This window comes from Gopherus flavomarginatus, chromosome 13 (genome assembly GCF_025201925.1).
Source record: "Gopherus flavomarginatus isolate rGopFla2 chromosome 13, rGopFla2.mat.asm, whole genome shotgun sequence".
Taxonomy (NCBI): Eukaryota; Metazoa; Chordata; order Testudines; family Testudinidae; genus Gopherus; species Gopherus flavomarginatus.
In genome coordinates this window covers 10,191,597-10,205,370 of record NC_066629.1, presented here as the reverse complement: position 1 = coordinate 10,205,370, position 13,774 = coordinate 10,191,597, and positions in this window count along the sequence as shown.

Genomic DNA, 13,774 nt, shown 5'->3' with positions numbered 1-13,774 from the left:
TATTGTAACTGTGGGTTTGGCGCCCGCCCGAACCAAGGGCTGGGCCCCCTTTGACTGTGCCACTGCTCGGTCCTGTCTACAAGGCCCGAGCTGCCTGAACTACTAACTGCTCAGCCCTGAGTCATTGTAACTGTGCGCTTGGTGCCCGCCCGAACCAAGGGCTGGGCCCCCTTTGACGGTGCTATTGCTCGGTCCTGCCTACAGGGCCTGAGCCGCCTGAACTGCTGGCTGCTCAACCCCGAGGGCCTCTCCCTCAGATGACATGTAGCAAGGCGGTGTGGCTCCCATCCTCCCCAGGGAGGGTTGAGCCCCGGTCGCACATCATCGCAGGGATCTTCCAGCATCTGGTTGGCATCCAGTCTCTGCAGGTATGGCCAGTCCTCGGGTCAGTCGCAGGCAGCAGGAGTCTTCCCAGCAGGGAGCTAGGGCATCAGCGTCTGGCCTCTCCAGCAGCCAGGCAGCTTCTGAGCCCTGGGGCTGGGCTTTTATACTTCCTGCCCTGTGCGGTGACCTCTGAGGGGCGGGCGCAGGCTCCAGTGACTCCGCCCACTTTGGCATCCGTAAGGGCTTGTCCCTCTCTGGGGTGGCTGGGAGCCAGGCCGCCTTACTACAACATAGTATGGTAAAGCTGGTAATTACACTTTCCTTCATGGGAATCTAAACATATATGAGTCTCCTCTCATACTCCAGTGGTACAGATAAAACCCAATTTGTCTTGCTCCACGCAGGCTTGTAAATTTAAAGAATATTGCTCTCCTCTTACGTGCACCCATTTGGTATTTTCCATAGGCATCATTAGGGAATTGTTTACAAACATTTCCAAAGGAATCAGGGGGTGAATCCTTTCCTCTATGGCATCCAGGGCTGTCCCTAGCCATTTTGGTGCTCTATGCAGCCCCCCCCCCCCGGCCTCCACGGGGGGAGGAGCAGGCTTGGGGGGTAGAAAACCATCCCCCAGCACAAGCCAGCAGAGCAGAGCAGGCTGGGGCCAGGTTGCTCCACTTCCTGCTGCCCAGTGATTGCAGGTAGGGCCCGACCCCACACTCACGGTGTGGCGGGAAGTGGAGTGACCCAACCCCAGTCTGCTCCACTCTGGTCCCCCAGCTTCCAGCCTTGGGACTTGGAGGGCAGGGGGAACCGCTCCCCAGCATGAGCCAGCGATGCGGCTGGGAGCCAGTGGCATGGAGCAGGCTGGGTCTGGGTCGCTCCACTTCCTGCCACCCGGTGAGTGCAGGGCAGGCCTGACCCCTGCTGCAGTCCTCAGGGGAAGGGGTGGACTGAGGGTGGGGCTGGGACAGAGCAGGGGCGGGAAGAGGCAGGGCGGAGGCAAAGCAGTGGTGGAGGCTGTGGGAAAGGGGTGGGGTGGGGCTAGGACAGAGCAGGGACGGGGGCCATGAGGAAGAGGTGGAGCAGGTGCTGGAGCAGCATGCAGCTGCGTAGAGCACCAGGAAATTTGGTGCCCCAAATTTCCTGGTGCCCTACACATCTGTGTACTTTGCGTATGGGTAAGAACAGCCCTGATGGCATCCCTTAAAGTAAGTATGTATGCTATGATAGTCTCATTAGCATGGTCATAGGTGAAATTCACCATTTTCCACCGTTGCTGCTTTTCCTTTTAGAATTTGGTGGCATTAGACCAGATAATGTGTTTAATTTCCTGTGGCATTATACCATTTTAACCATCTCCGAGTATAGCCTTTGCAATATTAAGAAGCAACTGTTGCACTTGCCTACATTCAAGTGCCTCTGTTAGATTAGACTGCAGTTATCTCTAGTGCTCCTATAACCTGAAGGTGGTCCATGTCTTGCACTTCTAACCATGTTGGTAATGTGTTAACAATATTAAAACCTAATTCACCCAAGTCATTCAACACTGCTGAGAGGGGGTTGGTTTGTGAGGAGATATCATGTCCCACTTCACCTATGCGTGATGCCAGGAACTGCTGATCTACGGTATTCTGCACTCCTAGTCCAATTCCCACCCCTCCTAAGATTTTAGCATCTAGATCTCTCTTAACTCGGGGTGGGGGAGTTGTTGCAAGACAATACCTTGTACCTACGCCAACCATCCCATTAACAAAGGTGTTACATATTGGGCACATTCTTTATGCATAAAGATTACAGAAACTTGAACCTTTAAAACCAATATTTTAAATGCAAAGTGAGGATTTTTAATTAAACTGCAAGATACGTCCCTTTTTACTATAAGTGGTCCCACGAAACTAATGTATGGCACAGGGGCTACAAAAACCCTAAATGTCCTTTCAAATCCTTTTAATTCCTAGTTCCTGGTATCATTTACAGAAACATTCAGTTTTAACCAAACAAAACTTTTGAGGTCCTTTATTTTGCAAAATTTTGATTTTACAACCTCCTCAGGTGCCGTATTACAATGAGCAATACATTTCTGACATTTTAGTTCAATATGGTGCATTTGACGACTAAGGAGAAGGACCTTTACATTTATTGAAGATACATTAGTGGGAGTAATATCCATTATGATGGATACATTAAATGGACCTGGAGCCACGCTGCTATTATATTTAACCATGGCATAAATACATTTTGAACCATCTCAATATTGTATACTGCTGGAACAACCCTTAAAACTTTGATCATCCAGCATCCACTTACATTGCCCCATGACCTTCTTAATGAATATTATCTGCATCTGAGGACTGATAATGGGGTCATGCTTCCTCTGGGCATCATGGATAGTGAAAGCTATGATTGACTTATTTCCTTCATTTGCCTCAAAGGATAGATAACAATATCCACCCAAAGTATATGCATATGTACACCTGACAATACATCCTCGTGACCCAATAATCGGGCTTTAGCGGTAATTTAGATGGAACAATACTATCATCTTCCTGTTTTGTTTTTTTTTACCAAAATGTTCTCTTCCTACTCCAAATGAACCTGGTCTCCAAGGCCTCTTACTTTTATCCACTTGGGAGGAAATTGTTTTATTGTGGTAGTCTGCACATCAGGCATTTGAAACTTCTTCACGTCTATTTCTTCATCAGAATACCATTGTTTTGTTGAGCTTGTAGGCTGGGTATTGGTGGAGTTGTTATTCCTTTTTCTGGCTTCCTGTCTTTTTCCACTTTGTTCTTTAGCTCCTCAGTCTCATGCTCGTTAAAATCAGGATCAGCTTCTGTCAGGTTCCCACACACACATTCTGAACTCGAGGGTACGGATGTGGGGATCAGCATGAAAGCCTCCCTATGCTTATATTCTACCAGCTTAGGTTAAAAACTTCTCCAAGGCACAAATTCCTTTCCTTGTCCTTGGATGGTATTGCTGCCACCACCAAGTGATTTACACAAAATTTCAGGGAAGGGTCACTTGGAATCTCTACCCCCCCCCCCAAAAAAAATCCCCCCAAACCCCTACTCCCCTTTCCTGGGGAGACTTGAGAATAGTATGCCAACCAATTGGTTAGCAATGTGAGCACAGACCATACCCTTTGTCTTCAGGACACTGAAAATAAATCAGGTTCTTAAAAGAACAACTTTATTTATAAAGAAAAAAATAAAAGAATCACACCTGCAAAATCAGGATGGAAGGTAACTTTAAAGGGTAAGAAAAAGATTTAAAACACAGAGGAAACACTCTGGCTCAGCTTCACAGTTACAAAAACAAGAATAAAATGATGTTTGTAGCATAGGAAAATCCACACTCTAAAACAAAAGATAACCTAAGACATTTCCTTGCCTTACTTACAATTTCTGTGATTTTAGATGGTATATTCCAGGTATATTTTCAGGAGATGTTGTACCTGCTTGGCTTCTCTCTCGTCCAGAGAGGGAACAACAAAGAGAGAGCATAAACAAAATCTTCCCTCCCAAGATTTGAAAGTATCTTCTTTCCTCATTGGTCTTTCTGGTCAGGTGCCAACTAGCTTATTTGACCTACTTAACCCCTTACAGGTAAGGCAATTTGGTACAGCTGCCAAGGAGGGATTTTATGCTGCCCTTCTCTATATATTTATGACAGCTCCTGAGAATAGAGGTACTTTCCACTTATGTGCCAGCTAATGGTTCACTAGATAATACCAATATTCATTTTTGTTAACCAGTAACATAGAAGATACTCTATTGGTATCCAATAAACCTATGTATAAAATTATGACCAAAATAGGGGTCTTCATGTTTTTCTTCCCTATAGACAACAGAGAAAGAGACACAATTACAGCCTTACGGTGGCTTAGCGTCATCTTTTGATTGTTTTTTTTTTTACTGCAATTTTCTTACTCCCTTTCTTCACAATTAAAGTCATGGAATGAAAACATTGGGAACTCTTTTTTTCCCTGTGGAAATTTCTAATAAGTACACAGTGGGACTAGCCTTTTCCAGTATGACAGCCAGACCTGCTCATCTAGGGGACAGTGGATGGTGTTTCTCCGAAAAATATTGGAAGAGAACTTTACCCCTATATCCCATTCCACAAAGATAAATTGTTCTTCAAACATTGGTCCATTTTCTTGGTAATACCATTTAAATTGACTGCATCCTGCTCCTGCACCAAACTGATGGTGTTTAGTGGTTCTTTGATATAGCAGTCCAGTCTGACCTGTGGCACATATTTATCTGGAGGCACCCCTCCTTCTAACCACTGGTATTCTGGAGTTCTCATCATTCATCCAGTAAGGGCTTCATGAGGAAAAACCCGGTCACACTGCAGGTCGAATGAATTGCAATAAGAATTAAAAGCAGCTTGATGTCCCAATTTTTTCCTGAGGTTTCTACTACCTTCCTGAGAACATTCTTTAATTTGCGGGTGCTTCTTTCAACTTGACCGGATGCTTGGAGGTGTCCCGCAACATGAAACCTTTGCTTAATACAAAGTGCCACACAAAGCTGTCATATTAGCTCACCTGTAAAATGGGTAGCCTGGTCCAAATCTATAACTTTTGGTAACCCAAAGCTGCTAAAAGCTTATTCTAAAAGTACTCTGGTGATGGTGTTTGCTGTGCAGTTCTTCATAGGTCTCTATACATTTTGTGAATGGCTCTATAAGCATTAAAGAATACAGATTACCTCTGCTCGTCCTCGGCAATGGACCTATGAAATCTATCTGCACTCTTGTCCAGGGACCATCAATGGACTGGTGAAGTAATGGTTCCTTTTGGATCCTTGAATCATTGTTACATGTGGCACAGGAAATACAGTTGTGTATTCAGAATTCCACCTCCTTGACCATTGAAGGCCACCATCCTAGGGTGAGTAGGCTTTAAGGTTTTCTCTGTTCCATAATGACCTTACTCGTGGGCTAATTTAATTAGCTCTTGGCAGAGACAGGATGGGATTACTATCATGTCTTCCTGCTGGTTTTCCTTTCTTGCTAGGACTAATCCTGTCTTGTCTTTGCGAACAGGGGCCACTAATGGGGAGTTTTGAGAAGGAGTTCTCCTGGTGAAGGAGGAGCAAATACAGGACCGTTGGGGTAAGTGGCTGTCTGTAGTGTGTGTTTGTGTTTGGGAGTGCGGAGTGGCATGGCAGCGGTTTGTCCCTCAGTGGGACTGTGGGGTATCCCACTGCCTCGCTTTAGTTCGCCGGCCAGTGGCCCTGCTGACCTAGGAACTAACGCATACTCAGTTAGGGGGGTTCAGACCCTGGTCGGGGTTGAGTCAATAGTCTGAAACCGGCTCAGGCCCTAGGTCAGGGCGGAACAGCAAACACTGAGTCTGAATGCTCAGACCCTCAGGGAGGGCTGAGCAGTAACAGTAGTCTTAAGCCCGGCCCTAGGTCAGAGCGGGGCAACAAACACAGAGTCAGAATGCTCAGGCCCTCAAGCAGGGCTGAGCAGTAATCATAGGCTTCGGCCTCCTCAGGCCAGGGGAAGGGGGAGTCTGCCACCCCGGAATAGGGTGGCGGGGGGACGCAGGCCCTCCTACTCCACTGCGTCCCAGCCCGGGGCCCTAGCAGTGGCAGAGATTCGCTGCTGTCAGTGGGGATCCTGGCCGCAACACACTGACATTGGCTCTGGCAGTGTTGCAGCCAGACAGGGGTCAGCTGCCCCCGGGCTACTTCCACACTCCCCCTCGTAAGGGACCTGAGTCGGCGTAGTGTCACCGGTGGTCTTAAACACCATTGGCTCCTCTGGGTAAGTAGCTGATGGTAGGCTCAGTGGCTCCTCAGGGTGGCGGGCAAGAGGCAGGCTCGGCTCATCCTCGGGTTAGCTGGAGTGGGGTGGTCCCGGCCGGTCCTCCTCGGGGTAGCTGGTGCGGGGCAGGATTGGCCAGTCTTCCTCGGGGTAGCTGGTGCGGGGCAGGCTCGGCCAGTCCTCCTCAGGGTAGCGAGCGCAGGGCAGGCTCGGCTGGCCAAGCGTGAGCTCCGGCTGGCAGCGGCCGCAGACATCTGGCCCCTACGGTTGCTGGGCCTCGACTGAGCTCTGCAGACGGGCTTTTATACTTCCAGGTCTGCGCCGTGACCTCTGCGGGGCGGGCGCAGGACCCAGTGGCTCCGCCCACAATGGTGGTAGGGGAGGTTTGTCCATCAGCAGGGCTGTGGGGTATCCCACCGCCTCGCTACAGGGGGTTACTTGCTGTGTGCTGAGCTTGTATTTTTTTGTTTGAAGGACTGTATGCTGTGGCTGGCAGTTGGAAGCTGTGAGCTTCTAAACAAGGTTTGAAATCTAGAAGCCTCTGTTCATTGGCTGAGCCTTAGTCATGGGGCGGGCTATCAGAAAGGCCAAGGCTTTATAAAGCAGTAAGCAAGTGACAAGGGGCTGCTAACAGGGATTTTCGAGAGAGAGTTTGGAAGGGGAGTGGGAAGGGGGCAAGGTACATTTATCATTCTTTAAAACTACAGTACAATCAAATCTTCCTGATTTAAACAAAAACCCTATCATTAACCTAGGTTACTGTAGGAGAGAATGCAGGCAGAAGCCCAGCAGCAGATTGGGGGCTGTCCAGTTTATTGCACTGCATGTAGCATGTATGGCTTTGGAGACCAGGGTGGCAGAATTGGAGGAGCGAAGGGCTGGTCTACACTGGGGAGGGGGTCGATATAAGATATGCAACTTCAGCTATGGGAATAGTGTAGCTGAAGTCGATGTATCTTATTTCAACTTACCTCCCGTCCTCATGGTGTGGGATCGATGACCACGGTTCCCCCCGTCAACTCCGCTATCACCGCTCGCCCTGGTAGATTTCTGGAGTCTATGGGAGTGCATTTGGAGATAGATACATCATGTCTAGATGAGAAGTGATATATTGATCCCCGATAAATCGATTGCTACCCACCGATCCGCCAGGTAGTCTGGATGTACCTTAGGGGAGGCAGAGAGGTATGTTGATGAGGCTTTCTGGGACACTGTAGATTTGTCCCACCTCTGGTCAGACAGCCTCTGCAGTGTTAAGAGGATGAAAGGCTCAGGGAAGGAGAGCAGTCAACAGGAGCAAAGGGAAACCTTCCCATAGATGGGACCCTTCTTCCAGATAATGTTGGGGTATCCTCTCTCACTGAGGTTACCACTCTGGGGGAGGGAACTGCAGTCATTAGGAAAAGGCAGGTGTTAGTAATGGGAGATTTGATCATTAGAAACATAAATAGCTGGGTTTGTGATGACCGGGAGAACCATATAGTGACTTGCCTGCCTGGTGGAAGGTTGCAGATCTCTCAAGGCATCTAGCTAGACTTATCTGTAGTGCTGCGGAAGAGCTGGTGGTTGTGCTACATGTAGGTACCAATGACATAGGGGAGGGGAGGGGAGATGTCCTGGAGGCCAAATTTAGGCTGCTAGGGAAGAGACTGAAATCCAGGAACCTCTATGGTGGTATTCTCATAAATGCTTCCAGTTCCACACTCAGGGCCAGGTAGGCAGGCAGAGCTTCAGAGTCTCAATGTGTGGATGAACTGACGGTGCAAAGAGGAGGGATTTAGATTTTTTAGGAACTGGGGAAACTTTTGGGATGGGGAGGTGGAGCCTATACAGGAGAGATGGGCTCCACCTAAACCAAAGTGGATCCAGACAGCTGGCACTAAACATTAAAAAGGTTGCAGAGCAGTTTTTAAACGAGGAGATGGAGAAAAGCCTTGGATTGCTGACCTTCCCTAAATTCGCTTTTCCTGACAAGATGTATTGTACACAAGTCTGTGCCTTTTTTAGTCTTATAAGAGACATGCCTATAATATAAGCCCAGTGTTGTAAGGCCCATACCAATGTTAAGACTTATTTTTCACAACCAAAACACCTGGACTCTATTTCTGATAAAGTTCTTGAGCAATAAGCCACCAGTTTTAAAGTGGTGCATTGATGTTGGAGTAACACTGCACTAATGGCTCTCCCGGTGGATCCCAACTGTAAGTAATAAGGTTTGTCAGGTTGTGGATATGCCAAGGCAAGTGCTTCAGTTAATGCCTGGTTCAACTGGTATACTGCTTCTGCCTCCTTGCCACTTCCATTGCTGATCTTTTCTTATAAAAGAATACAATATCTTTGCAATGCTGGCATAGTCTTGTATAAAGTCTCTGGAAAATCCTATGGGACCCAGAAACAACCAATGCGCACTAACGTCCACAGGCATGGGCAGCTTGCAGATCAGTTTTACCCTTTCTGTATTTGGGCGTCTTCCTCCATCCCCTAGTTATATACCTAGGTATGTGACTCTTCTGGACACTAACTGGGTCTTTGATGGAGTCATCAAAAATCCAGTAGTTAGAGTTTTGTTCAGAACTTCTTGGAGAGCCTTTGTATTTCCTTCTCTAGTAGTGGTTGCTATCAGCACATCATCTACATAGCTCATGATATTGTTTGTATAGCATAGCCCTTGCAACGTAGCTGCTACTATTTTGTGGCATATCGTTGGCATGTTCTGATATCCCTGAGCTACTCGAGTAAATGTTAATTGTTTGTCTTGATAGGTGAATGCAAATTTGTAGAAATGGTCTGGATGGAGAGGAATTGAGAAAAAGACATTCAGAATATCAAGAACTGAAAACCAAGTAGCTGCTGCTGTAATTAAAGATATAAATTCTGGATATCTCACCACCACTGGCATCAGTCTTGATGTTACCTTATTCAGTGCTTGATAATCTATTATGAGACACCAGGTCTTGCAATCGGCTCTTAAAACTGGCCACACTGATGCACTGCATGGGATTTCGCATTCAACTAGCACACTCTGAGCTTGTAATGCCATTATGGTTTCTTTTATACCCTCCTTTGCCTCGGCTGAATAGGAATGCTGTTTCTGAGGCTTAGAGTCAGCTCCTATGACTTTAATTGCTGTTACGACTTTTTCCACAGCTGAGTTTGTTTTTAGCAAAAAATGGATGATAACTCTTTATAGCCATCTCTATATCACTTTCCCATGTGGAAAGAACAAAGTCTGCAGATGCCTTTAAAACAGATCATCTATGAACTCCAGATATCACTGTACCATGGTTTTGTTCCAAGGAGTCACTAAGGGATTGATGAGGAATGTCCACAATTAGTCTTAGCTGTTTCAGTAAATCAATTCCTAATATTCCACAGCCCCCTAGGGAGCTTGTAATCTCCAAGAAGCTAATACTTATAAATGTCTTAAAGTACTTTTTATGTCCTTAGAAAAGGGTAAAATACTGGTCTTACAATTGAAACTTTCAAGAGTCTTTACACACATAATAGGCAGCAATTTAGCGTGTGGTGAACCATCAGTGAACAAGATGCTGGTTGATACCCTTGTATCGACCAACACCTTTTGACAGAATGACCCAAACTTTCCTTCCACCATGATGTTAACCCAGGGGTCGGCAACCTTTCAGAAGTGGTGTGCCGAGTCTTCATTTATTCACTCTAATTTAAGGTTTCATGTGCCAGTATAACATTTTAACATTTTTAGAAGGTCTTTTTCTGTAAGTCTATAATACATAACTAAACTGTTTTATGTAAAGTAAATAAGGTTTTAAAAATGTTTAAGAAGCTTCATTTAAAATGAAGTTAAAATGCAGAGTCTCCTGTACCAGTGGCCAGGACCTGAGCAGTGTGAGTGCCACTGAAAATCAGCTCGTATGCTGCCTTCGGCACACGTGCCATAGATTGCCTACCCCTGTGTTAACCGTTGGTCTTCCCCACTCATCATTTATGATGGAAGCCACAAAATCAGGGGGAGTGAAAGCTGAGTCCCTTCACTGAGGCTCCAAGGCAGGGAGAACACAGTCGTGTATTTCTCTCTGTCTGCTGCTTCTCACCCTCATATTTAAGCAGTCTCTTAAAGAGTTCAGTTGTAGGAACTCTATCTAATTGCTCTCTGGTTTCATATTTTAAATGTCTTTTCCACAATATGTTCCTGAAGGCCTTTAGCTCTTCGGTGGTACCTTGCAACCAGGTTGCCGTTTCTTCCTTAAACCAATTGCTCTGCTTATTATTATTGTTGCCAGGCTTATTGCCAAATTTCCCAATTTGTGAACTCAGAGACCCTTTTACTGATACCTTCTTTTTAGAGATCGCACCAGCTAATTTGGTTGCATCTTTAATTAGCTCGTAAGCCTCTCTCACTCTTGATTCCAATTGCGGAAGCCCGGTGGTTGCTGGTCCTATAGCTAACCTCAGGGCAGGTGTAAGCCCTTGTATTACCAATTCACAAAATGCTGGCACATTATATTGCACGTTACCATTCTGATATATTGGTGCCATACCAATTAACCAATACAGCAACCTTTTTATTGCTATATAGATCTCTGTGTGCTCTGTGGATTCCCGTTTTTCTGAATACACTTTCCCAATAAGATCATATGGAAAAAACATTTTATACACACCCATGTATATATCTACAATTTCAGTGATACGTCCCATAGGCAATCCATCTGGTAAGGCATTGAGCCCCATATTGCGTAATAGTGATCGGGGCAATCAGTGGATTACTTCATCCTGTCACCCTTGGGCCTTCATCTAAATTAAATGGTGCTGATGGAATAACTTTTTCTGCTGTAGAATAACATGATGGCTCATCCCTATGTTCCTCAGACACTACGTCTGAACCTTCCCTGGACGTGAACTCAGCTAGCGGGTTAGTTTTCACCATGCTAATCATACCCCTAGAGATCTTTAGCTTCTGCTGCAGCTTCTGAAACTTGTTCAAGCAGGCTGAATGATTTGTTACTTCTAACCCTTGAACCTGCTTGGCCTCCCTCAGGAGCTGCCTGATAGTAGTTAGGGCCTTTTCTAATTTTGTGGACAGGATTTGATATTTCCTTTCAACTTATGCCCTGCATGAATTGGCCTCTTGCAGCTCTTCTTCTAGCTGCATGATTTGCCTAGCTTGTTTTGTTAATTGGACAGTATTCATCTGATGTTGTGCCACTGCTTTCTCCAATTCCAAACCATTTGTTTTCTCCTAATCTTTTGCCTGGTTGGCTAAGGCTTTAAAGTGACTCTTCCTACCATCCAGGTCCCTACACACCGTGGCGAGTCCATAAATCAATGCTTGCTTCTGTAATTTTTTCTTGGGAACTGGCTTGCTTGCCAAATACCAGCCCCACAATATTTGTAATTTTTGTAATGCTTAATCTCCCTAGACAGACCCTTTCTTCCATGGGTTTTGAGATTTCCCAAAAACAGACATTGCATACTCCAAACTATTTTTATTAGACTGCTGGGACCATCCTTCTAGGCTGAAGACCTTCTCCAAACTTCACTCACTTACCACGAATAAAATAGACAGTAGTTATGTCAAAGCCAAATAGCCCACCATCCTAAACTTGTGGTGTCTATTCACCTATGGTCAGTAACTCATGAGAACCCACAGCTGCCTTCTTTCAGAATCCCGAGTCTATGGACCATAAGCTGGAATCTATTCAACCTAAGGACTCCAATCAGAGAGCTAAATCTCTGAGAGGTCATGCTTCAGTCACCAGTAAATGTTATCCCAAAATCTCTGTTATAGAATAATAAGGAGGTGACATATAAATAACAGGGTTGACTCCTACCAGCATCTATCAACTGGGAGAGTTAGAAATCTGTGTGTCTCCCACCCGTGTTGCATTGAAATAAAAGATAGAGAGAATATAACCTTAAACAGAAAGAAGATTTAGTAAGGGATAGTTACAACTGGGAGAAGATCCACTAAGGGGATCACTACAATACCCAAGAATATATTCCAGCAAGGGGCATAAAGCCCAGACCCTTAAACCATCCCTTGGTTAAACTGTTGTGCCAGAAAAACAATTACTGTCTCTTTCACTGCAGATGGAGGTCACCAGTAACTGATGGACCCTCTCAGAATCTCTGGAACATTGGAGGATCTGGTTCTCTATGGCCAAAGCAGGAGATCAACAGATCTGAGCTGATGGCAAAGGCTTCACTGGATCCTTTGGTGGAATACAGAAATCAGATATCAGATAAGTATCAAAGTCCTTGGAAGGAGTTAGTGACCGAAGTCTTGATCCGAGGCCTGCACAAAGAAACTGGACATGGCTGCCTTGATGGTGGACAGCACCAGCGTCACCACTGACAGTTCCTTATATGCTCTCTGTGATGCAAATTCCTGAGGCATACTCTGGCAGACACTTCCCCCAACCGGTTCCAGCTAGCTCTCAGTCCATCAAGTTCTGTCGGGAACAAAGTTTTGGCAGGAAAATGCCATGAAGAAAGGATACCAAGATGGAGGTTAATCCTTTCCTACCATATGCGCCATCTTGAATTCTTAGACTCCATTTTGAACTGCAACAACATTTATTGTAACACAGAACAAAAGTATAACCATATCAATAACAGCTTTCTGCTTCGTGGACACTGCAATTCTTTAGAACAGGCTGTGGGATCACCCACTCGGACCCTTCTCCTCTACCCCTTATTTCTCTTCACAGGAGATAATTCAGACTATCCTGTTAAAAAATTGTTCTTTGTTTCTTCTGCCGAGGAGAGACAATTTCTCCTCCATGTAACAGCTCCTGTAAACAGACTGAAGGTGTGGAAAGACAAAGGTGTGGTATGATATAGAATGCAAAATATACCGTTCAGGATTCTTTTTGTTCCTGATATATTTTTAAAGCTCCTTTTTATTGTCCTTAATTCTGCTGGCCATGGATTTCTCTTGGTGTCCCTTGGCTTCCCTTACCAATTTTCTACAATTACTAAAAAAAAAAAAAAGGATTTTCAGTCCAAAAAACCTACTTTTTTCCAGGTTTTCAGACAAAATATTTTCTTAGATTTTAATAAAAAATTGCAAGAGCCCCAGTGCCTCCAAAATCCCCAAAACCCCAAGGCCTCAGAAAAATCCCAAAAGCCAGAGTCTTTGAAAATCCCAAAGAAATGGGGCCCTTGAAAATCACAACCCACCTAAAAAAAGCCTCTGAAAAGCCCAAAAGCCCCAGAACCTTCAAAAATCCTGAAACCCATGGGAACTCCAAAAATCACAAAAGTGCTGAGGACTTTAAAAAATAAAAAATATTCCCAAAGTCTTGAGGCTTCAGAAAATCCCAAAAGCCATGGAGCCTTCAAAAAGCCCACAAGCCCAGGGCCTCTGAAAATCCCCAAAGCCCCAGGATCTATGAAAATCCCCAAAATTCCAGAAGAACCTGGGCCTGCAAAAATGCAAAAAGGGCTGCTGAAAATTCCCAAAGCCCTGGGGCCTCTGAAAATCTAAAATACCTGAAGCCTCCCAAAAGCCTCAAAATCCCCAAAGGCCAGATGTCTTGAAAACTCCCTAAAATGCCAAATTGGGGGCATCAGATAATCCCAAAAGCCCCATGACATCTGAAAATCTCCAAAACCCTGGTGGAGGTCAGTGTGTCTGACTGGTAGCAGGAATGGATGGGGCTTGTCTAGTGCCTTTCCCTTCACA